This window comes from Dermacentor variabilis, chromosome 8 (genome assembly GCF_050947875.1).
Source record: "Dermacentor variabilis isolate Ectoservices chromosome 8, ASM5094787v1, whole genome shotgun sequence".
Classification (NCBI taxonomy): Eukaryota; Metazoa; Arthropoda; class Arachnida; order Ixodida; family Ixodidae; genus Dermacentor; species Dermacentor variabilis.
The window spans coordinates 71,866,256-71,890,397 of record NC_134575.1 but is presented as its reverse complement, the minus strand read 5'-3'; the positions used below and the strand labels follow the sequence as shown (position 1 = coordinate 71,890,397).

General features: G+C 48.5%; 1 long non-coding RNA gene across 1 annotated transcript in view; it reads right to left on the bottom strand.

Moving 5' to 3' along the window:
* The window catches only part of LOC142590323 (uncharacterized), a 246,836-nt gene that overhangs the window by 67,793 nt on the left and 154,901 nt on the right, over nt 1–24,142 (bottom strand). The gene's annotated exons all lie outside the window — the stretch shown is intronic.

Genomic DNA, 24,142 nt, shown 5'->3' with positions numbered 1-24,142 from the left:
ATGTTTCTAGCAGCTTTCTCCTGGATGGGGATTAGTTTAAGTGCTCTCTTTGCCTTCAGTTCTTCGAAGCTGCTCCACACCCCCAGTGCACTTAGTTTTGCCATGGAAGTGTTCATAGGGAGTCTGATCGCAGCTTTGTAGTTCGCTTATATAAGGGCGTCTATCTGCTCCAATTCCGATTCACATAACTAGTGTTAAGTGAGGCTGTATCTATTGCGCCGATGACGAAGACATGAACAAGTCTGAAAGTTTCGGTCCCGCTAAAGCCACTACGATGCTTCATTCATCTTCGTATATTTCTACAGAGTTGCGTAACTGCAGTTCGGAGAGTCCTTACTGTTTTTGCAGTGCCTATGCTACTTCGAAGCCGATGGCCAAAACGCGCATTGTTTGTGCTTGCTGAGATCTTCTCCGTCGAGCCGGAGCGAGAGTTTTAGTTTCATGCATCCTGTGCATTGAATTCGTTTGAATTCAGATTGATCCGGTGCGCAAGCTATACAGCCTTCTACTGCAAAATAGTCTACTGTTTGTATTGCCCCTTGCAGAACACTTTCCTTGCGCCCCAGGGATCTCTCATCTACCCACAGCGTGATGTCACCTGCGCATAGCGAGAATTTAAGGCTCGGTATTTCTTCCAGCTAGGCTGTCCAAGGAATAGTATTGATCCCTGTGAGCCTTTATCATTGAGAATCTCGAGAGTTATAGATGTAACTTCTCCTAGTCTTATTGTCGCTTATCGACCTGTCAGGAAGGAGCGAATGCAGTTGTCGGTTTGTTCTTCGCACGCCGCACTACTTGGTTATTGCAGAATTAGGTCGTGTGTCATAGATTCGAAGGCACTTAGCAAATCTAGTGCCACCACTACGTCTTCTGCTCCTGTTGGGATGTTGATCACCTCGTCATGCAGTCTTAGCAATATGTCTTTCGTGGATAAATGCTTGTCAGATAAGTAGTCGTTTTCTTCCAGTTAGTTAGTTGATCTAGTCAGTACGACTTTTTCAAATTGTTTTCCTAGTCTCGAAGTGACAGATATGGGCCGCAGGCTTTGCAGGCTGCGGCTTTTCCCGGCCTTTGGTGTAAGAACTATAGACCCGTTCTTTCAGTGCGTTGGTAGCGTTCCCGTGTCCCAAACCTGCCGGTTGAAGTAGTCTGTGAACTTTTCGAGATGCTCGACGCGAAGTTTTTGTAGCATTGCGTAAGTTACTTTGTCTGGACCAGGGACGGTGTACAGTCGTGTGGATTGGGCCGCTGCAATAACCTTTGAGATCGGTACGTCTAGCGTCCCATTTGCGGGTCCATTGCACTTCCGCATGACTGGAACAATGGCTTCCGAGCCTGTGTACTTCTCCCGAAGCATGTTTATGAGGGCTTCGAGCTCTTGAACTGTGCGGCAAGTGAAATTAGGGTCCTGTTGCTGACAATTTTTGTACTTTCTGGCTTCAGGAGGCTTTGCAGTATTGCCCGTGTTTTGGCTGTCGTTAGTGCGCCCCTAATGGAGTCATAAAACCGAAGTTTTCGGCTTCCAATTTCCTAGCATAGTTGTCGTTCTTTCGAGTTATTTCAGTTATTTCGATTATAAGTTTTCCATTCACTATCTGTTTTTTCCACTGTCTGATGAACTCCCTCCTGCAATCCCATAGGGGCAGGACGTGGTTGTCAATTATGAAGTTTTCTATGGTTAAGGCGATTTGCTTAGAGATGCTGCCGTGGGCCTCCCGGATGTGAGCAGGCCAGTATTCTGCGTTATCGAGCCCGTTGTTGGGGAAGGGAATATTTAGGTAAACCGTCGAATCTGGCATTGTTACTTTCCCGATCGTGCGTCTGATTTTTGGGGACCTCATTGATGGGCTGATAACGTAGTCGCCACTCCCTAAGATTACGTCGACTTTTTGCCAGATCACATTGTCTTAAATGAGGGTACATGTCTAATCGGGCAAAGTGTCCACGCGGGCGCTGTATCCTATGTGTCTTGGAGTCGCTAGAAGCCTTTCCATCTGCAAACCGTGTCTTTCTGTCACATTTAATAGTAGCGCTCCTTTGGGAGCATCCCGTTTATAGTCCCAGGTTGAAGTCCCCTTATGAGGCTAATCGGTCTTTCGGTTCTAGTGAGGATATCTTTTCTGCGAAGATATTGCAAATTCCACTGCTCTCTCTTTTGGGGGGTTATATATGTTTAATGTGATGATTGTGGCCCTACCTCGTTTGTTGGCATGCATTTTTATTATTTGGCCCTGCATGACACAGCCTTGTGCGTAGTGGGTACTCCGTGTGAGGTGCCTGACCACCAGTGTTGCCCCCCGCGTTTAATGGTGGCTAAAATTGCCTAGTATACGCGTGGATATCAACCAGACGGAAATGGTCTGGTACCAATTTCTTGAAAATATATGAAGACCGGTTTAGTCGAAGCCGCGCTTATAAACTGTTGCATGGCCACCACCTGCTTATTGAAAGTGAAAGTGCTGTGAAAGGGTTGAAGGTCTGCTATGCATGTTGGGCTACTCGCCATTGTCCTCACTTTCTGTTGTGTTCAGTTGACGCTGCCGTCTATTAGATGGAGCGCCCGGGCTTCCACCCGTCCGTTTACGTACTCTTTGTTTGAAGCTTGAGATTGATTCACTTACATAGCTTTTAAGGTTTTGAAATTCTAGGTATAGTTACTGTTAGAAATTCTGCATACTTTGTATTTGTTGCGAGGTTTGTGCCAGCACGTTTTCTATCGTAGTCTCAGCTTTTAATGCCGGTGCCATTGATGTCGTTGCCGCTGATGTCGGTGCTTTGGGAACTAGCAAAATTTAGTTTTATGGACACAAATTTTCGTTTGATTTCTTGCAGGCTCTCAGTAGCTTCTTTTGGCTATGATTTTTTAATATTCTGGGTTATCCGTTATGATCGCTGCGGGCGTTACCACCATTGCCCAGCTTAGCCTTGGTTTGACGAACTTTTGGGAGTCCTCCAACCTGTGTTCGAGAGTCCGAGGTTGCAGGGCCCTAAGGTAGGGGCAGTAGGAGATGAAAGCGTCTGGGTGTTGTCTTCTTCTTTAACTTGATCTGGACATGAATCACGCTCGTGATCAGCACCTGGGTAGATGTCTTGTCTGGGCGCCTGGTTGTGTCTCCGTCAGTGTCGGCCGGAAGTTTTCATTGTCGCATATGTCTGTGTCGCATACAGAACATAAAAGTCAAAAACGGAAGCACATGGTATTAAAGGAAAAATAACAGGCCAGCACAGACATAAATTACCAGAGATTGTGTCCACCGGTAAGACAGCTACAGGCACACTACTTGATCAACTTCAGGTGAATAGCTCACAGCGTCACTGTGATTCCGTGACGACGTCGGTAACTACCTCATAGTCCCGTGCACTAACATGTCGAAATACCTCATCGGCGGTTTAGCTCATTGCTTTCGGCTGAAGTTGAGGCAGTTCGCAGGAATTCTAACGAATGATGCCAGGCTCGACACCTTTTGAGGCTATGACGCCGGTAATATTTTGGCCGTTGGTCGCGTCAATTACCTTTACGGTGTCAAGGAGGTCATCGGAGAGAGAGCGCGAAGCAAACAAGAAAATGCAGGGCGTTTAACCAGACGGAAGTCCGTTTGGACATCATGAATCGGAGAGAGGAGGAGCTGAGCGATTAGAAAATAAAAAAGCTCAAGGTGATAAAAATAAATAGTTAACACGCAAAGTATTAGTGTGTCTATTCAGGGTTGTTTTTAGAAAACATCTTGAGCTCATGCATAGCGTACTGGTTTGATGACGGGCAAATACAAACCACAGAATCTTTGGTTCTGTATAGGGTCGACCATCCAGTTGGCTGAGTGTACTGGAAAGGCTGACGTTACACGTGAAAGCGGCTGGAAGACGTCGTCACTTTCTAGTGCTTGGACTTTCAACAGCGGCTTAAGCAGTTGGCGGTTATATTCCTAATGCACATTTTCATGGCCATTTTAATGGTCGTAACTTTCGGAAAAAATTCTGCAGCGGATTGCGTATTACAGCGGAGGTTGCAGATCAATCCGACCAAGAGTTTTTGCTTTGAGCCCCTCATCAGAAAACGAGCTTTCGACTCTTCTGAAATGCTGGGGCCAGCTTGGTGGCATGGGTGAGTCAGTTCTCCTGTAAAAATGATGCTGTTCTCTTTGAGCAGCTGTAATCGGGCTTCTAATTGAAGTTCCGCACATTCTTTGCATACCATTTGTGAAAGACTTCATATAGTTATGAAAAAATATGCCCCACAACACTCGGACCAAGCGCGTGTGGCATCTGTCTGCTTTACAGACATATCGCATAGCTACTACTTGCATTGACTGCGTTCAAACCCCAACACTCTCCACGCCAAAGCAGCACCCCAAGGAGCAAGCCTTACACCAACATTGTTCAATAGAGTAAAGACGGGGCTTCCCGACCAATTCCACGCAACCACTGGCTTGCGGCACAAACTCTACGCCCATGATGTCACCGTTTGGGCTACACAGGGTTCTGTTGGAGAACAACAGGATGCCCTCCAACAGGCTGTAGAGGTTGTTCAGCAAGACGTCATTGAGAGTGGCCTCCAATTCTTCGAAGAATATGACCCTATGTTTTCATACATAAAGGCAAACGAAAGAACACGAACACCCACCCATTTCATTCTTCCTGAAATGACAGATCAGCCTTCACCGAAGGAAAAAGGGAGGTGGTACCCACACTATGCTATTCCTTAAACCGACTGTTTCGCAAATACTGCGGTGATCGGCCCTGCCGTATCTTACCCTCACAACCTAAACAAAGCAGATATAATAGCACTCATCCAAGCTCTCGGTATCAGCCGTGTGGCCTGTGTCGCCTGTGTGACCCTATACAAAGCTCTCATCTCACAAGAACTAGATAGACATGGCACCGCTCTTCTTAAGGTGTACAAACAGGTCTTTTAACTACCGCCAAGAACGGCTAACTTTCGACTGGAGGCTCTCAGCATTCAAAACACTACACGATAAATATATGGAGCATATCTGACCAATCAAAGACAGCGCCTAGCCTTCACACCACAATAAGACGAATTATCCAACGCTTGCGATGTTCAAAGACGCTGACAGGAATAAGAACCGGCCCACACCCTGGCGCCTCACGTCCTAGAACATGTCCGATTTACTCCTATCTCCCAGAGTACCCATTTAGAACATCAATATTTTCACCACAAAGGGCGGGCCCAAACTCTACAGGAATGCAACGGTGCACTGCCGACAACGCGCTATACAGCTGCTGTGCCCTACCCATATATGCTGCGTTGTAGACACGGAGCTGCAGCAGATGGTGTCGTCTACGGCTTGCGCGACCGGCATCCTCAATGCCGAAGAAACGGCCATTGCCCTGGTTATTTGCTCTAGTGCAAGTCTTGAACATGCCAGAATCCTCAGGGATTCTGAAGCATTCTACAGGAAATACTCCAAAGGACGAATCTCCGTTACTGGCTTTGCAAAAGTACCACACGCGAAGACATTACTGAATGTAGACATCGTACGCACACCAGGACACGAGTACCTTCACGGAAATCAGATGGCACCCTAGGGCCGCAACAAGGTCATTAAACTCTACTGGCACAAACGGTACGCCTACAGTGCACCTTTTCGCAACACTACAATCTCAGTGGGCGCGTATACACAGCCTCGGGCTCACCGCTCTCGAGAGAAGTTATGACATGGCACCAACTTCAGGCAGATGTCCACACCTAAGCCTCATTCATGCCATGCACAGCACCCTTTATTCGTGTAAATCTCATCATGGTGGCCACTGCACCTCCCTTTATGGCATTACGTGGCAATGTCCCCATAATAGAACATCCCTATCTCCCGCAATCAGGAACCCTAAGGTTGAAAAGTAGGCGGTTGTTTTGTCCATGTCGGACCCGCAGGACTAGCAGCAGCTGGTGTGGCGAGCCGGGCAGGCAGCTAAGGCCTTTGGTGCCCTGGAATGAGTGCCCCTCCCAGGCAAGCAGGTCATCCACCTCACGACATTTTAAGGCCACCTCACGAAAGGCGCCCTTGTGGGAATGAGCGTGGGGCATTTTTAGGCTCGAACCTTCCGCGCATATGCGCATATTTTATTGCTACAAAAATGTTAATAAAACTGCGCCACCCCTCCTACAAGCAAGCCGTCAACTTTAGACAGGCACTTTGCCCGTTGTTGACTTGACTTTAGTTTCCGCTGGCCACCATGCAGCGTAGCCCGGCCTGCCGTCACAATAACATGTTTGCTAAAATTTCACGTCGTCCCTTTCTTGTTTGCGGTTGCCTTGCGACGTTCGGCCGCACTTCTTATTGTATGGGATTTAGCTTCTCGTGTTTTTTGTTGTTGGTTTGTGCACTTTTCTTAATATTAATTTTTCGACAACAAAAAAGTATAATGGAGAGAAAAAAACATAAATTTTAGCGAAGAGGAACGCAGTGTCTTCATGGATGACGTGAGTAAGTATGAATAGCTCGTGGAAAACGAGCGGACGAAAAAGAAGACATGAAGACGTTGAAGAAAAAGAAGACGTGGACGCCGATCATCGACGAGTTCAAGTGCTGGCCCAGTGTTCGATTCCGAATGGAGCTCGAACTGCGCAAATGTTGGGACAGTTTAAAAGAACAGTGGATAAAAGGGAAGGCTGCCGACATGAAGGAAATGTGTACAATAGGTGAGCTGCTGTTCTCTCGGTTCTGTTCTAGCCACTCGCTACTTTCGCTTTATACCTGTTTCAGTAAAGCTACATTTTGCTTATAGTGAGGCTCGTTGATGTCTGCTTAAGATTGCAGCTCAGCAGCGTTAGCTGCGTCGCCGGGCCATGATAATTTGCTTCGATGAACTATCGCATGGGTTGCGCGCACCTTGCTTCGGGACTTTCTTATGGTATGGATGTCGCGCTCTAATGCAAGCACGCACTTCTAATACTTTCTCGAGTTGCCGTGGCTTGACTTGCGTCAAGATAAGGCCGGCCTGTACCAAGCTTGCGTTTACTTAAACGCAAGCACGGATTCACGCCGGCCGTCGCCAAATCTGCGGCTGCCTATAGACGGCGACTAGTCCAGCGCCATCCATGCAAATATCGCAAAAGTAATGGCTGAAGCATGTTCACGCTCAGCACGACGGTAGCCGTCAGCAGTTAAGTCAGAAATAATTGCGGCATAATGCAAATTCGTGCTGTCTTTTTAGAAGGTGGCCGTTCGCCGAGGTGGCAGTACGGACGAGTTGGTGCTGCCACGGCGCATATGCCGACGCGATTGCACAACTCGTCCGACAGTGACCGTGGTCGCAATGTAGTTAATCCTTGATCACAATGCACCTCGAGTGTCGTCTCGTTGCTCCAGCCAATGCAAGTAGAGTCGCTTGACAGTCCAATGGTATGTGTATTGCGAGGGCAGCTCTTTCGGAACAAGGGGTTGATCGCAATGTGCTGCGCGAGCATAGATGAGCAAAGGGCTTGTATCAAAATCTCTCATTTAGAGACGAAACTCTGTAAACACTTCACAGCTTGATAAGGTCGCCTCCACATGCATAAACATATCATGAAATATCCCAGCAACTCCCATCTTAAAGCAATGTTAGCCATTGATCTGAAGAAAGCCCCCGAGAACGTGGCCCAGGGTGCCATGCTCTCTTCCCCCAATTGGGGCTGCAAGATATACGACTATATGCAGGACTTCCTGTAACGCCATACGTACACCCTCAATATTGGTGGTAGGACATCTAACTCCTACCCACACCCGCGATGGGGCGTACCACAAGGATCAGGCAGTGCTCTCTCCAACACTGTTCAACTTAGCAATGTGTGACTTACTCGGCGCTCTACTCCCCATACCAGAGATACGTTGCACCCTGTACGCCTAAGACATAACCACATGGATCAACAAAGCATCTCCTGGGAAAAAACACGACGTCTGCAACGCGCACTAGATGCAGCTCAAGGGGGCGACTGCGAGGAGTGCTCTCTGGAAAAAGTCAGAGCTGCTGCTGGTTGTGCACACCACGCGCAGGAGACCTCCGCCCATCGCCCTACACAACAAAGGACAATACATTCTTCAAATATATAATATGAAATTACTACGCCTATGCATTTAGCAAGATGGAGTGGGTGCGGCCACTGTCCATCATTTCCTTAAGCAGGGTGAACAAGTCTTGGAATATAATGTGGCGTATTTGCAATTGCCACCAACGGCTTCGGGAAACAGACTTGCTACGGCTGCGTGACGCATTACTCTTGTCTTGCCTTTGCTATCATGCGCCATACATTAACTTCACAAAGGCACAGCACAACAAACTCGACACTTTCATGCGCAAAACCACCAAACTTGCAGTCTTAGTGCCGACCAACATTACTACAGAGCTGTTAGACGAGGCAAGTAACCATGAAATCCTAGAAAATGCTATCTGCTTACACAAACACATGGAGGAAATTAGAGTGAACAATACCACATCAGGCAGAATAATCTTGGAAATGCTGGGTTTTAAGCTTAAAGACAACCCGTCACCTGATACAAGCTACTCGATAAAAATTTCCGAGCACTACTCACAATAACACCCGTACCACGGCAGATGGACCCCCAGTACATTCAATAAGCCAACACCCACAAATACCTATACGTCCATGCTACCGTAAACAGCAGCGTAGCAGCCCTACCCTATACAGCCGAGTGGCTCACGGAAGTCACGACCAAGCAATCCTGGCTGCTTACATCAACTTTGCATTGGTGCAAGCGACCAGCGGGCTCTTGGACTGAGGGGCGCAGTTCATGGCAGAATTTTTTCTCTAAATCTAGTTTACTGCTAAGGTGCAATTAAGTACGGGTACTTGCATAAGGCATAAAAATGGTTGAGGTGTTGCGGATTACAGGAAGGCATCTGCTGAATGAAACGTTAGGAGGGTGATAAACCTCGCCTTTATTGTCTCATTCGAACGCCCTCTTTCTTCAAAAGTATCAGCTTTATGCGTAGCTCGCACACTCAGCTTCTCTCTGCACAGACCATCAGAGCATCGAAATTAATCTCGAAGGCAACAAACACATCACTTCTGTAACATTCAAAAAGTACAAGGTGGCTTTGGGTTAATACAGAGCTGGTTATAGTGTGTGAGTGTTGACGTTTTTATTTCGTGACGTCTTGATTCTGTGCTACATGGGCTGGAACGCTGACGTAGCGTTCTCAATTTTGCTAGTATTTTGCTGCTCGAGTGACGTAGCATCTTCGTTTGTCCTCATGGCTGGATCAATCAGCATATTCGTGCTCAAGATATCACACATGATTTACTCGCAATCTGTAGTAGATAAAATAAATGTGCAGGTTTACTGTTCACATTTAGCCGAAGAAGTGGCTCATAACACTTGTATGTTCGCTGTCCGAACATTTCATGTGTTGACAATGATTATCTCCTCTTGGTAGCTTCTGTTCATTAGTGCACTATGAAAAACTCGAAGTTTATACTTGAAATGCATATAAACCTTCCACTAGTAGTCCCCGTGGAAAACAAGGCTGTGACTTGTTGCGACACTTCATTCATTGGCGCTCTGCGCTCGAATCGATAAATGGTTGCACTGTTATTGGCAACAGCGCCCTGCTCAAAGCAGTTTCAATGGCACCAGCCCACCTTGCATATCAGGTAGCTAGCAAAAGCGTCAGCTTAACGAATCCCCAGCAATATGCTGCCACTCCTTCTGTGTGCTTTAGGATATCAAAGGGTAGCCAGTGAACCGCTTCCACTGGATTGCCACTGTGTACATAGGCTGTAACGCTAATACCTCAACGTTACAACACATACATTTTGACTCATTCAGCACAGTCTGTGGTATTGTGTACTAGACAAGGTACAGTGTCGCAAGTGCTTGTAGTTGCTCACTCGGACAGGTGGAAGACAAATTTGTGCTTACACAAAGTCAATCTTCATATATATTGTGATCATGAATTGTGTTCAAAGCTAACAGTTGCAAATGTTTTCGCAGATAGCATCAATCAGTGTCATTTCCCGGGAGAATTAATGATGACAGCAACCATCCGGTGTTCAGACAGTACAAACAAAACGGAGCCGCTACAGTTGAGGTGGAGGTGGGAGCAATAAAACCAGCTGCCCCGCAACCGGCTGTCCCGCAACTGGCTTCCCCATTACCGGATGCCCCGTCACAGGCTACCCCGCGAGGCTCGATTCGTGTGCAACGCAGAATGCATACAACAAAGAGGGCAGCTGTTGAATCAGAGTTTAAAACCACCTTCAAGGTGTTGAAGAAGACAAGCGAAAAAATGGCCAGGCTTAGCTTGGTTAAGCCAAGAATGCGTTGCATATGGCGCGGTCAGGTGGTGGCTGCGGCCGCGCGCGACCGCGCCAGTTGGGGCCCAGCTTTTCCTCCGTGACGTCACGCGCCGGCGCAGCGCCCCTAGCGGGAGGAGCGGGAGTCAGGTGGCGGCTGCGGCCGCGCGAGACCGCGCGAGTTGGGGCCCAGCTTTTCCTCCGTGACGTCACGCGCCGGCGCAGCGCCCCTAGCGGGAGGAGCGGGAGTCAGGTGGTGGCTGCGGCCGCGCGCGACCGCGTGAGTTGGGGCCCAGCTTTTCCTCCGGCTGTCGTGACGTCACGTCACGTGGTTGCGCTAAAGGTCAATGGTGGCTGCCCGGCCGCGCCCAAGGGCTGAACTGAGTGATTGCAATATGCAACGCATAAAAAGAGGAATCACCTGCTGAAGACAAAGCTCATCAGAGCTGAGCATGCGCTTCATATGAAGCAGTCAAAACAAATACACGAGCTAGGATGTGCAAGCAAGAAAGCTAAGGTCGAGCTCCTCCAGCTGAAAGTAGCTGCTGTGAAAAAAAACACTAAGTAAAATAGGAAAAACTCTTTTATTTTGAATATGCATTGTTTTTCGCTCTGTAATATTTTAGGGAAAATATTGCTGAATAATACTTGCTCGGGTTCCGAAGCCATTCGCCGAGTCAACGGGCTGTGGTCCTTGAGCTTGTGAAGCTGGGGAGGCTTCATGAATGGTTGCATGGGTCAGGAGGCAGTTCATTACTTGGACGGTTCTGGTCAGAGTTGTGAAAAGCTGCGCACGCCGTGATGATAACGAGAGTTGTTTTTGTTTCTATTTGTAGCCTCATATCAACGCATAGTTATCGTTTCGAGATTCCGAAAGCCTTTTCGACTGTGTTCCTTGTCCGGATTTGGGATTTGTGCTTAAAGGAAAACGGGGCACGTATTTTTGTGTATTGCTCAATATAATTATGACCGCTCATACACACCTTTACTCTGGTCTGTCTTTTCCTCCAGGAATTTTTTGTGACGTCATAAGGTACTGTCGGCAAGCATACCCCATGTCTCCAAGGGGGTACGCCAGGTACAGTTCCTTCTTCGCAACGAGCTTTTGTATTACTGTTATCAAATATTCTGCTGTCGTGTGCTGAGCCCGCCCAGCTTGCAACTAAATAAAGAAATTGAAGTTGAGGTCCTGTAATAGCAAGCGAACATGCCAAAAAAGAATGAACATGATTTTCTTGCAGCCGGTCTTTATTACCTGCAGATGATTTTTCAAGTTTATATGAAGACTGGCAGCAATGTCCCTATTACACCAGCGGTCAAGTGCCTCTTAAATCTCGTATTTTAACGTTAATGAGTTGCTATAATTTTCTATCGGAGATAATTGAGAGAAGCAGAGATTGATCATTATGCAGCTCGCTACCTGATACATCCACAAAGACACACAGATTGTTTCGCATTCCCTAGCGCATTTTTTACAATTGTAATGGAACGTCGACGTTGCTTAAAAGGCAATAAAGCAACCACTACCATACAGAAAATGCAGCCTTGGCAAGCGGTAGCAACGGCAGCGCATCACTGTAATGGCCGCACTTCCGTCCGGCAGGATCTCATATTGAGCGCAAGTCGGCTTCAGTAAGCACGGAAAAACGGTAAAGGAAGGACAGAGACAGGTTTCTTGCGCATATCTGGTTGAGTGAACAGGGAGAGAACTTGAAAATGAGATATTCTCGTCTTGGCCACTTCTTGCTTTTTTTCCCCTGTTCACTCAACCAGAGTTGCGCTAAAAACACGATAAGATGATGCCGTAATACTCAGCTAATGCGCTACGCTTCTAATAACTAAGGTTTCTGAAGGAGTGCTTCTTTCTGCCGCACAAAAGTGCCTATTTCACTTACCTGCAAGTTGAATGAAAAATATCTCTTCTTGTTTCGGAAAACTTCGGCATCGTTTACTTTTGACACGCAAGTGGGTGCCATCGATGCAACCAGTCACGCTGGGAAACTTCGCCTTGATATAAAACTTGTGCATGACTTCGTGCGTTTGTCCCGTGTCGGGAAACTTGACAAGCGCAGGGAACAACGTTCCGGAAATCATTATCGACACCCGCTTGACAACATGGGAGGCAGTAGGCTGCGACACATACACGTCGACTAGGTCTCTTGAAAAAACCGAAAAGTTCCCGCGCCGTAAAAACTGAATGTCACGAGCAGTTGCAGCAGTCTGTCCGTGTCCTGATGCAGCGGCAACTTGAATAGTAGCTCGAGCACAGCTGCCTTGGAGAAACTGTACCTCGTTAAAACTCCTGTTCATTGTATACCTCAACGAGATTTTGAGCATCCCTAAGGTTCCTATACAAATGGTGCAGAGAACTGTACGCTTCGTTGTCCTCAATTTCTTTCGCACGGTTCCCAAAATCAATGAACTCGCTGAAGCTACCGTCGTAGCGCGCCGCCATTTTGGAATAAATCAGGAGCCGTTAAGGCACTTTAGGTGCTACCTTAAGGAGGTTCCCCCTTCGTGAACTTAAATTAGCCTTAAAAGGGCCGCTGAAGGCAAGGTCTGTTCTTGATACGACGGGAGCAGCCGAAAAGGTATCATAAGGGACACTAATGATAAAGGCGAGTTTGGTTTGTTAACATCGCGGTTAGATTCCTTAACGCATTTTTTAGTGCTGTTGCCGGCTTATCTGCGGGCGGGGTTTGCTACAAGCTCGGAAGTACCTAGAGCGGCAAATCGAATTCAAGATACGCCTAAGAATGGCAGGTTAAGATGACTCAGATGTTTCTGTTTGTTGACGTTTGACTCGCATCAAGAAACCAGTACAGCGCACAGCACCGTGTACATTGAAGAGCGAGGGTCGAGTGCTGCAAAGTTTATAACTTATCAATACATGCAGCTGCGTATTAAAATTCTGTTGCTCGTTCATTTGACTTCTGCCTGAAGAAATATAGCCGCAAGAGAATTATTTTGTTTGTTCCAGTAGCCTTTGAACCGTGTGTTCGCTTCAGCCACTGCAAACACCACCGGTGACGATACAGCATCCTGGCTATTAAGAAATCCTCATTAGTAGAGCGTCAAGCATCTCACATTTTGCTCCGTTTAGCTGAACAGTCGAGGATTGTGCATAGGTAACCCGGGATCATGACGCCAGCTACCCTCCTCACCAGATCTGTCGATTCAACCAAATATACTATTTCATTCGTCCATCGTGCGCCAAGTACTTGCAAACCTGTGTATTCATACTGCATAAACCGGCAGCTGTTCGGGGCGTAATTTTCCACTGACATCCTTTCTCATGCATCAACAGTTCACTCCGCGCTAGGGACTCTGTTGAATGGACAATCAGTGACGGTTGCCTTCCATGCTGTAATTGCCACCATCTTGACACATGTACATGTTTATCTTTATCGGGTGACCCCGTTTCACCGCCTCATAAATGTTATGCATAGGACGCGCCTGCATGTATAGGAAGTCTCTGGAATGTTACCGATGGTTCCATCCGCTGTCTGTGACCGAACCTTGTGTAATCTGATTGCATGGTTGCGCGACGCGAATAATGTAGAACTTTGTGCAAGGCACCCGGGTCCCAGCGATTACTCAGGAACATTAGACGACTGATGTATAAAAACCGACGCGCTTGACCCGCTGATCATATTTTCGACGATCATCTACTGTGTTCGCCGCTATCGCTGTACTTTAAGTGTAGCCTGTTTTTGTGGGCACAGGTTAGCCCAATAAAAGTTAGTTTTGTCTTTCACAGTATTGCTACTGCGTTCTTTAACATCACTACCGTGTGACAATATCTACCGCATCGTGTCACTCAGTGCAGTAACCGCCTGTCATCAATGTCTACATTCTGTACCAACCATTTCCCATCTGACAACAACCGTTTCCAACATTTATTCACGTTGCGTTGTCCCCAAATGTGAAAACTACAGTTCCAGCATCTCATCATCACCGAGACGTGACCATCCCATTCACTGCCTTCGCGTCGTCTCTCCTTCAGTCTCTCGACACATCGCCACATGCTGTAAAGAATCATCCCTGGGCGTTTGCACTCGCGAAACCACAAAATCCAGTGCCCTGAGGTAACTCTGCATCTACAGCTCCTTGCTAAAATCCTCTGGTAACTTATTTATCCCTTGATGCTTGCTGTATATGGCGTGACAACTTTTGCTTTTGTCGATACCGGCTCGCATATCATTTATGTGTGCTAGCCTTCCCTATTTTCCAAAACGATGGTCACCGTTCATACTGCATCAGTTTGCTATTCTGTACCGATGCCCCTAGGGCCTCATTTTGGCCTGGAGGTTTTATCAGCCTACTATTTTTTTCTCTGCTATATTACTGGACGAAGGAAGACGAAGTGATTCTTTGATAGAACGCTTGTGCCTTTGTCTCCGCTTTTTCGCTTTGTTTCCCTGCATTTCTGGGAGCTGCCGCTCCCTCCTTGCGGCAATGGATGAAGAGACATCTGAATACTTTCCTGATGCGCAGTCGCCACGTCGGATGGCGTCCAGGACACGTGGAATTGCGTCAAGCGATACAGACAGCGGAGCCACTGAGTTATATTTGGACAGCTACGACTGGTCGGACGATGACTTCCAGGTCGTGATGAGTAGATCAGCGAAAAGAAGACTACTGCAGGCATCTTCGTCACCAAGTGCTTCTACCGTGAAGAGTGCACCACTGCGCTGGCCGCACACTATGCACTTTATGCCCGTGGACCCGACGGCCAATTTGCGGCTCCTCAACAGGCAAGTCGTCTCTACGTTGCTCGAGAGAATCGCACCAAATGAGATTAAAGACGTGCGAATAAACTCGCGGAATAATGTCTTGGTAGTTGATGTCATACATCGCAGCGCCCTACAAGATCTATGTAATGTAACTGAGATCGACGGCGTAAAGGTGCGATCAATGATTCATACAGGCGGTGATGGTATTGCGGGCGTCATTTACGACGTCGACGTTGCCATCCCGGATGACGACTTTCCAATACTGATCAAGCCGACGACATAATGCACTTTCATTACCTGGAATTTCAGACTGGGAAACACACGCTGTGTGAAGATTTTGTTTGAAAGAGACAGCCTTCCTTCCCACGTCAAAATAGGAAATGTCCGTCATCCAGTACGACCAGTCGTACCGAAGCCCCTCCAGTTTTTCAAGTGTTGCAAAATTGGCCACGCAAAATTGGCGACGGGTGTCTGCGTGAACAACGTCGTGTGCCCGTGGTTCTCTGAGTCGCATTCAGAAGACGCCTGCAGAACAGATGTTCTAAAGTGCCCTAACTGCAGTTGTCCTCACAAGGCCTCATCAAAGGGTTGCCCATGGGTGCGGAAGGACTTCTCGATCCTAAAACGAATGGTGCGGGACAATTCAACGCATCGAGAGGCTGCTACCGCTGTTCGGCGACGTCGCCATCGACACCGAAAACGTTCACGACATTCCCCAATTTCAGATAGGAACACGTCATCTTCCGTCAGGAGGATTGCCGTGTCAACGCACAGTGCCACCAAGACAGATACAAGGAAAGCCAACAAAGCGGAGAGGCTCTCCCGTCCAGAAGAATGGCCTGAGCTACCGAGGTACAACTCCCTGCTAAGTTGCCTCAAAACGCACCAACTTCGATTGCTTCTACAACTATTAAAGCGACGCTGGCTGATGATCTCCAGGTCATCAACATTCTGCAGTCGCTCATGAATACCATTCGCGTTATACTTACCAACAGGAAATCTTCTGCACAAAACGCGCTACAGCTGCTGGACACCTTGAGTCCAGTGCTGGCAGCTTTTAGATGAAATCATGGCTCTCCAGAAACCGTCGTTTCGTGACCAAGTTCGGAACGCATAGATATTTCAGTGGAACGACAGAGGACGTAATTCACGCATGTCGGACTTTCGACAGTTTGTGTTCGCGAATAAGTTCCCAATCATCGTCATCTGTGAGCCCCTATCAGATAACATGAGACTGTCCCGGTATGAGTGTTTCATGTCCGCCAACCACGGAGACTGCAGGAAGATCATGGTATTCATGCGCTGTGATCTTGCGTATGTCCATCATCCAGTGCCACCTTGCCAAGAAAACCAGTACGTATATGTCGCAGTGAAGAAAGGCACGCTCACTTTAAGAGTAGTTGGAGCCTGCATATCGCCTTCAAGGCTGCTGGACTGCGAGCAGTTACGGCGAAATACGACAGCGACTACGCAGGCTTTGATGATCACTGGAGATTTTAATGCGCACCACCATCTCTGGGGAAGTTCTAAGATAAACTCTAGAGGCCGAAGATTAGTGTCATTTGCCTCCGAACAAGAACTGTGCTTGTTAAATGATGGAAGCCCCACCTCTCTGCGTGGAACTACACGCAGGAAGGTCCTACTGTAGCTGCCTGGACCGCACATTTGTTTCACGCTCCTTCACTGGAAAGGTCAGGTGGTTTTCGCATATTGAAACGTGGGGAAGTGACCCCCCACACACTTAGGATTGAAGGGCTGACGGGCTCCAAGTTAGCCGGCTTTACACAATACATCGACTGGCCAATGTTACAATCAATTGTCGAAGACAGCTGTAGGGATGACTTGTCCTCTAGCCTAGAGGACATCATAAAGGGTGCCCTAAAGGCCGCCAACCATTCGCTTCTGAGACTGCACACACGCCCCGCATACGACATTGAGCTGAAGAAGCTTGGTGCAATTCATCAGAGCGAAATACAGGCGCACGAAGTCTGTATGTGACTTGAGGTTGGCCAGAAGAACTCAAAAGAAAATTCAGCGTCGCATGGACCAACTTGCATCGCAAAGATGGAAGTCATTCTGGAAGCCTTTGGATCCAAGAAAACCTTTGTCTCGCATATGAAGAACTGTTTGTGGTCTCCGTGGAACCCCTCAGCAGTGCCACCCTTTTAAGTGTTTGGCCCTTCACGAACAATGCAGCGAGATTGACGTCGCGCACATTTTTTGCAGGAGGATCGCTGGCGAAACTAGTTCCACTGGAACATCGACGCTCCACCACTTACCCATTTCACGGGACCGCCGCATGGACAGTCCTTTCTCCGTGGACGAACTCGAAGCTGCACTGGCCTTGTGCAAGCGTTCATCTTCACCAGGACCCGACTGTATAACGTACCGTGCCCTATGTAATCTTGGCGAAGACGCTCGCAAAGTGCTCCTGCTCTTCTTCAACAACTCCTGGCAGACAGGTACGGTTTCCCACGAATGGAAAACCAGTCGCCTAATTCCACTGCTCAAGCCTGACAAGTCGCCTGTAGACATTGCATCATACCGACCAACTGCGCTTGCCAATTGCATCGGAAAACTAATGGAGAGGATGGTTCTAGCATGACTAGAATGGTACCTCGAACATTACCAGGTATATCCAGATGCAGTGGCCGATTTGAGGCGTGGCCGTTCTTCCATTGACAACATTATCGACTTGGTGACTTACGTCGAGCACCAGAAGTCCTGCAATAGACTATCTGCTGCCCTGTTTCTGGATGTTAAAGGAGCGTACGATAACGTAACGCACGAAGCGATTTTCAACGCGTTAGAGGCAGTAGGACTTGGCGGCAAGGTCTATTTCTGGATAAGTAACTATCTACATAAGAGATACTTTTTCGTACTTACCGAGGATGGCCCGACCTCTCAGCATTAGAGTAACCGTGGGATGCCTCAGGGCGGAATAATGAGCCCAATGCTCTTCAGTCTAACGCTCACTGGGCTCGCCGACATCTTGCCATGCACCGTTAGGCTCTCCATCTATGCCGATGACATTTGCATTTGGACGTCGGTTGTGACGCAACTGCAGCTTCGCGAGTGGCTACAGAATGCAGCCACTTTATCATCATCCTACCCTCGAGAACAAGGACTTCATATATCATATGAAAAGTGTGCAGTGGTGGCGTTTACCAGGAAATCAATGTCTCCATACGTGATATCTGTTGACGGACAATTGATCTCGTACAGCACGAGTCACAGATTTTTGGAGGTGGTCAATGACAGAAATCTCTCCTGGACCCCTCACGTGAATTATGTGAGAAAACGCCCGACAGGAATTTGCGACATGTTTAAGTTCCTAGCAGGAAAGACCTGGGGAGTGCCAATACAATCTATGCTGCAACTGTGCATGGTCATCTTTATTGGATTCGTGCGGTACAGCCTACCGGCCATGTCCAACACCTGCAGAACTAACCTGAATATAATCCAAAACATCCAAGGCCAAGCCCTCAAGATATGCCTTGGCCTACGGCGGCGTGCGTGAACGACTGAAGTTATTGCAGTCGCTCAAGATTCCACTCTTAGAACGCAGATTAGCATCGAAAGAATGCATGTGCACATAAGACACTGCGCCCGGACCCCTACTCACCTCCTCGCAGGTCTTCCAGCAGATAGGCCCCACACGACATTCAGTGCGACTGTTTTCGCGTACCGTGCTTCTCTCAGGTCAGGTTACACACCTGCGGCAAGACCTTCCATTCCTCCATGGTGTGTACGCCGGACTCAAGTAAATCTTACAATCCCAGGACTTCAGAAAAAGTCGGACTTCCCGTCATCAGCACTAAAGCAACTAATTTTACTTCTTTTGTACGAGAAATACAGCAACTGCACACACATCTATACTGATGGATCAACTAATCAACCAGTATCGGTGGCGCTGTAGTTATACCAACAATAAGAATAACCCAGCGGTTCAAGACTTCCCATGTCACTACGTCTACAGCTGCACAGTTCGCGGCTCTCCGCGACGCGCTTCAAGTGATAAATGCTGAAAGTCCTAGAAAATGGGCAGTCTTTTGCGATTCAAGGCCGGCCTTGCAATGTGTACAGTCGTTTCTCCGACATGGAACTCACAATCAGCCCACGTGTGAAATCGTGGAACTTGTCCATCACTTGGGAGAAAAAGGCCATGATATATCTTCTCAGTGGATACCAGGTCATTGCGGTATCATAGGAAATGATGAGGCAGATAAGGCAGCTCGGATGTCAAACCAAGAAGACAGCTGCGTCCCCATTCCTCTGTCAAGGACCGACGTCGCGAGACAACTTCGCAATCTAGCTCGCAGGAATTCCTTAGCAGAGTGGAATACCGCACATGCAAGGCGCACAAGACTGCACAGGCTGAACCCGTCACTTCAACTCAGACCTCCGGCCGGTCTGCACCGGCGCGAAGCGTCTTTTCTGTGTCGGTTGTGGCTTGGAGTTGCCTGCACGAATACCTACTCAACACTAATTAGAATGACTGATAGTCCTACGTGTGATGTTTGCGGATGCGAGGAGAATATTGACCACTTATTGAGCCATTTTCCTCAATTTCAAACACAAAGACAATCTTTGTCCAACGCATTCAGGAAATTCGATGATCGTCCTCTGAGTGAACAGACATTACTGTGCACGGGCCGCAATTGTGAGCCCGCGCCAGGCCCGGGCCTGCACTACCACAGGCTGCCCGTTACCGCCCGACTCTAAAGAAGACTGAGTTCGCCCGGCCCGGCCCGGCTCGGCCTTAGGACGGATTAAGGCCCGGCCCGGGCCCGGCCTGACCTGCAATAATGTGACGCCGACACAAAAAGAAACAATATCAGGAAAATCAGCTTAATTGACCTTATAATGTTGAACTCTTGCATTCCATATGACAAAATCGTGAATATATACAGATGCAGCGCGCGCACACAATTGTTATTCTAAGTTATTGTGCAAAAACAACAAGTTGTCCATTGATGAAGGGTTAAGGCAAGCGCTTCCGTGTGCGCGTCTTCGGAGCTTTGGGAAGCTTCGTCCTGAGAATGCCACAAAAGACCCGATCGTCCCATTTTTGGGGTGCTGGCAGCGGCGAGTTCAAAAAGTTTACTCGTTTCTAATGTGCCGCTGAACGAAAATAATGACCTTTCTAGCCTGCGCAGTTACGACGTGTGCTTCCAGTCGGCTTCGGTCAACGACCAGTCTTCAAGAAATACCACTGCCCATTGAAAAAGCCCCCTATACGACGCCGATTGGCTAATTTGTATGTGTGGCAAAGGTAAACCCGCGTGCGCCGTACAGGAACTTATCTTCACTTCCCAAACGCTTCCTTTCTCAGCCCTTTTACTGGGAGGCACCTGCAAGCGGCGGCTCTCCCACAGCGTCGCTACTGGTAGAACGGAAAACGCATTCCGAGCCTCCGCTAGCTTTCGTTTGCCTTTTGTTAGCGTTTGTGCTTTTCTCCCGTCCCTGTAGATTCCATTTTTGATGAATAAATACATTGCGCTTCCTGCTGTACCTACATGTGAGACGACAAGCATACTTTCGCACAAGGTACGCAGTCGAGATGGGGTGTCGACCGGTCCGTCCGAGACATAGAAAGCCTGGCCCGGGCCCGGCCCAAGCCCGAGTGAGTGAATCTCCAAATGGCCCGAGCCCGGCCCGACCTGGGACTTTCGGGCCGGCCCGAGCCCGTGCACAGCTCTAGCACCATCCCCACTGATCACCGTCTCAGAAGCCAGTGAAGGCACTTTTGTGCTTTCTCAGAACGTCTGATTTGCGAGAGCGGCTTTAACTCAAGTACTGTCCGTACACGTATCTGCACCTGCTCTCTCTCTTCTCTCTCTTCCCCTTCACCCTTCCCCGAGCGTAGTGTAGCCATCCAGAACCTTGACGGGTTAACATCCCTGCCTTCCTATATTCCACTCTCTCTCTCTGTTTTTTTTCTCAGTGACTGAGTCACAACCGCTATCAGATCGAGTTATCTTATTTTACCACTGTTCCAGCCGCACTTCTGTCCTGCATATGCTTCGGAGAACATGTACGCCTGCCTCCAAAGCTAACACCTCTGTGGGAATGACGTCAGGTCCTCCTGTTCTTGCTGTCAACTGTGTGTTTGTTCCATTCGCTCCAGTGCTGATAACCAGGAATAGAGCACGTCCCAGCACGACACTGACCGTTCCAGCAAACCGGCTCATCCTTCCCTTCAGAACTGCAGTTATTCATATCAAGCCAATTACAAGGCATGTCTCTAACCTCTATTACTGCTGCTGAAGAATGCGATATTTGAACCCAGCATGACAACTATGCATTGAGTTCGTCCCCCAAAGTCACTTCACCGCTTGATACCTTTGCTAGAATGATCCCCGATTACCTTGTTCCTGCGCAAGCAATAAAAGTTCGACACGTCCTGAAGTCATGACATGACAATTTTTACTTCAATGGTAGTCCATTGGACCAAACATGGGCCTTCCAGCAACAGATTGACACAGGCCTTATTATTCACCATTTTCTTTGATAACTTTAGGAGAACTCCTATAGTGTCAGTCACAGAGCTCACACTTGTGGTCCGTAGCGTCACTTGGTACCGGTAGTTAAGCGTTAATGAACGCTGTTCGGGACACAAGTGTGGTGTAATTGTCGTTATCACAACAACCATAGCCCACTTTCTTGCAACTCTTTGTTCATGTTCCCCGCGCTAAAGTATTTTTCACACACATGCTCTTTCGCACTTCAATTTTGATAACATGTCGAAATTTTTTAAACTCTAGGGAAGAAAGTACATGCAGCGCCTCTTGCGTATGCCGGTAATACAAAACAAATATTGCGACTGCAAATGCCTTTCGGTACAATTTAGGAAAGAACTCAGTGTCCTTCCACTCTGTGAAGAAGAATGACGAGCGAAGCTGTGAATGTGGGCAGTATAATGGCGAACTGCTCCCCCGCCGCAGGTCGTCCCGGCGTTGCACTGTCTTCGGGATCTGCGCACATATGGGGAGTGCTTAACTCCTGGTTCACCTCCGCCGCGAGTCAGCCCGGTATTGCACCATCTGGATCGTGCCACGAATGGAGTGCTTAGCGCCTGCTTCGCTTCCACCATGGGTCGGCCGGCATTTCACTGTCTTAGAGATAGCCCCCCGTATGGGGAGTGCTTAACGTCCGCTTCACCCCGCCGCGGGACGACCCCCTATTTCACTATCTTCGGGAGTGCTTAACGCCTGCTTCACCTTTGTTGCAGGTCGGCCCGGCATTGCACTATCTTCGCGATCGGCCTACGTATGGGGATGTTCTTTGTCTACACACAGCCACGATCCTGGGGAACTAGCTCTTAACACATTTACTGTAACAACATTATCTCACAGCACGTGATGGCTGTGAAGATGAGCTTTCAAATTAGTGGCAGTAGCAGCTGTCGGCGATTCGCTACAAGTGCAACTCTTTCTTTATTTTTCGTAACTATAAAAACACGTTCACCATTTCTATCGCAGTTTTGATGTTACTGTGCAACATTCGTGAAAATATACTGATGTAATGGTGGGGCGGCCGAACAAAGGTATGCTGCTTTCTAATTTTATGGGAATCTACTAGAAGCCTATTATGAACAATAAATTCCCAGCAAAGCATTAGCAACCTTCAATGGCGCCGGTCTGATTGCCTGCAATGGAGGTCTACTATTTTGTGGTAGCGCTTTCTGGAAAGGTCGGCATCGACGCCGGTGTGTGTTAAATCTTCCCACCATTTCGCTATACTCGGCCCAGTCACGTAGCGCTTGACAAGTGTGGTAATAGATTTTTCAGTCAAAATTCAACGTTTCAGTTCAGTTTGTTTCAATTCCTGCCACTTGTTTTATATATTTCCCCTTTCAGTCACGGAAATGTTCACTCTCCATTCCCTTATACAACGCCTCAAAGCTAAAACAACACTCACTGCAGTTTGAATAATGCAGTTTGAAATAACGCTGTTTGAATAATTAAACCGCAAGGTAAGAAAAAATATCAGTGCCGTTCCACTCTGGGAAGGAAGTTGACCAGCGAAGCTGCATACATGGGCCCCTTAATGGCGAACTGCACCTCCGCCGTGGGTCGGCCCCGCATTGTATTATCTTCAGGACCGGCCCACGTATGGGGACCGCTTAACGCCTGCTTCAGCTCCGCCGCAGTTCGGGCCGGTCTTGCACCATTTTCGGGACCGCCCCACGTATGTGGACTGCTTAACGCCCGCTTCAGCTCCGCCGCGGTTCGGGCCGGTATTGCACGATCGTCGTGATCGCCCAGCGTATGGGGAGTGCTTAACGCCTGCTTCACCTCCGCCGCGGGTCTGGCCGGTATTGCACTAGCTTCGTGATCGCCCAACGTATGGGGAGTGCTTAACGCTTGCCTCACCTCCGCCGCGGGTCTGGCCGGTATCGCACTAGCTTCGTGATCGCCCAACGTATGGGGAGTGCTTAACGCCTGCTTCACCTCCGCCGCGGCTAGGCCTGGCGTTGCACTATCTTCGGGATCGGACCACGTATGGGGAGTGCTTAACGCCTGCTTCACCTTCGCCTTGGGTCGGCCTGCCGTTGCACTAGCTTCATGATCGCCCTACGTATGGGGAGTGCTTAACGCCTGCATCACCTCCGCCGCGTGTCGGCCCGGCATCGCACTATCTTTGAGACCGGCCCACGTATGGGGACCGCATAACGCCTGCTTCAGCTACGCAGCAGTTCGAGACGGCATTGCACTATCTTCGGGATTGGCCCACGTATGGGGAGTGCTTAACGTCTGTTTCATCTCCGCCGCGGGTCGGCCTTGCGTTGCCATATCTGCGGGATCGGCCTACGTATAGGGACTGCTTAACGCCTGCTTCAACTTCACCGCTTGTCGGCCTGACGTTGCGCTATCTATGGGATCGGCCCACGCACAGGGAGGGCTCTTTTTGTAATAAACACCAGTTGGAAGTAGCGCTTGTCTTGGTCGCCTTTTTGTGCCCCGTGTCTACTCTTGCGCTAGTCACTTTAACAATGGAATACCAACAAGCCCGGTCTGACACCCTGCTTGAGTGCTTAACGCCTCTTTCACCTCCACTGCGGATAGGGCCGGTATTGCAGAATCTCCGTCATCGGCCCACCTATGCGGAGGTTTTTTCTTACGACACGAAAATTTCTTGGGTGGTG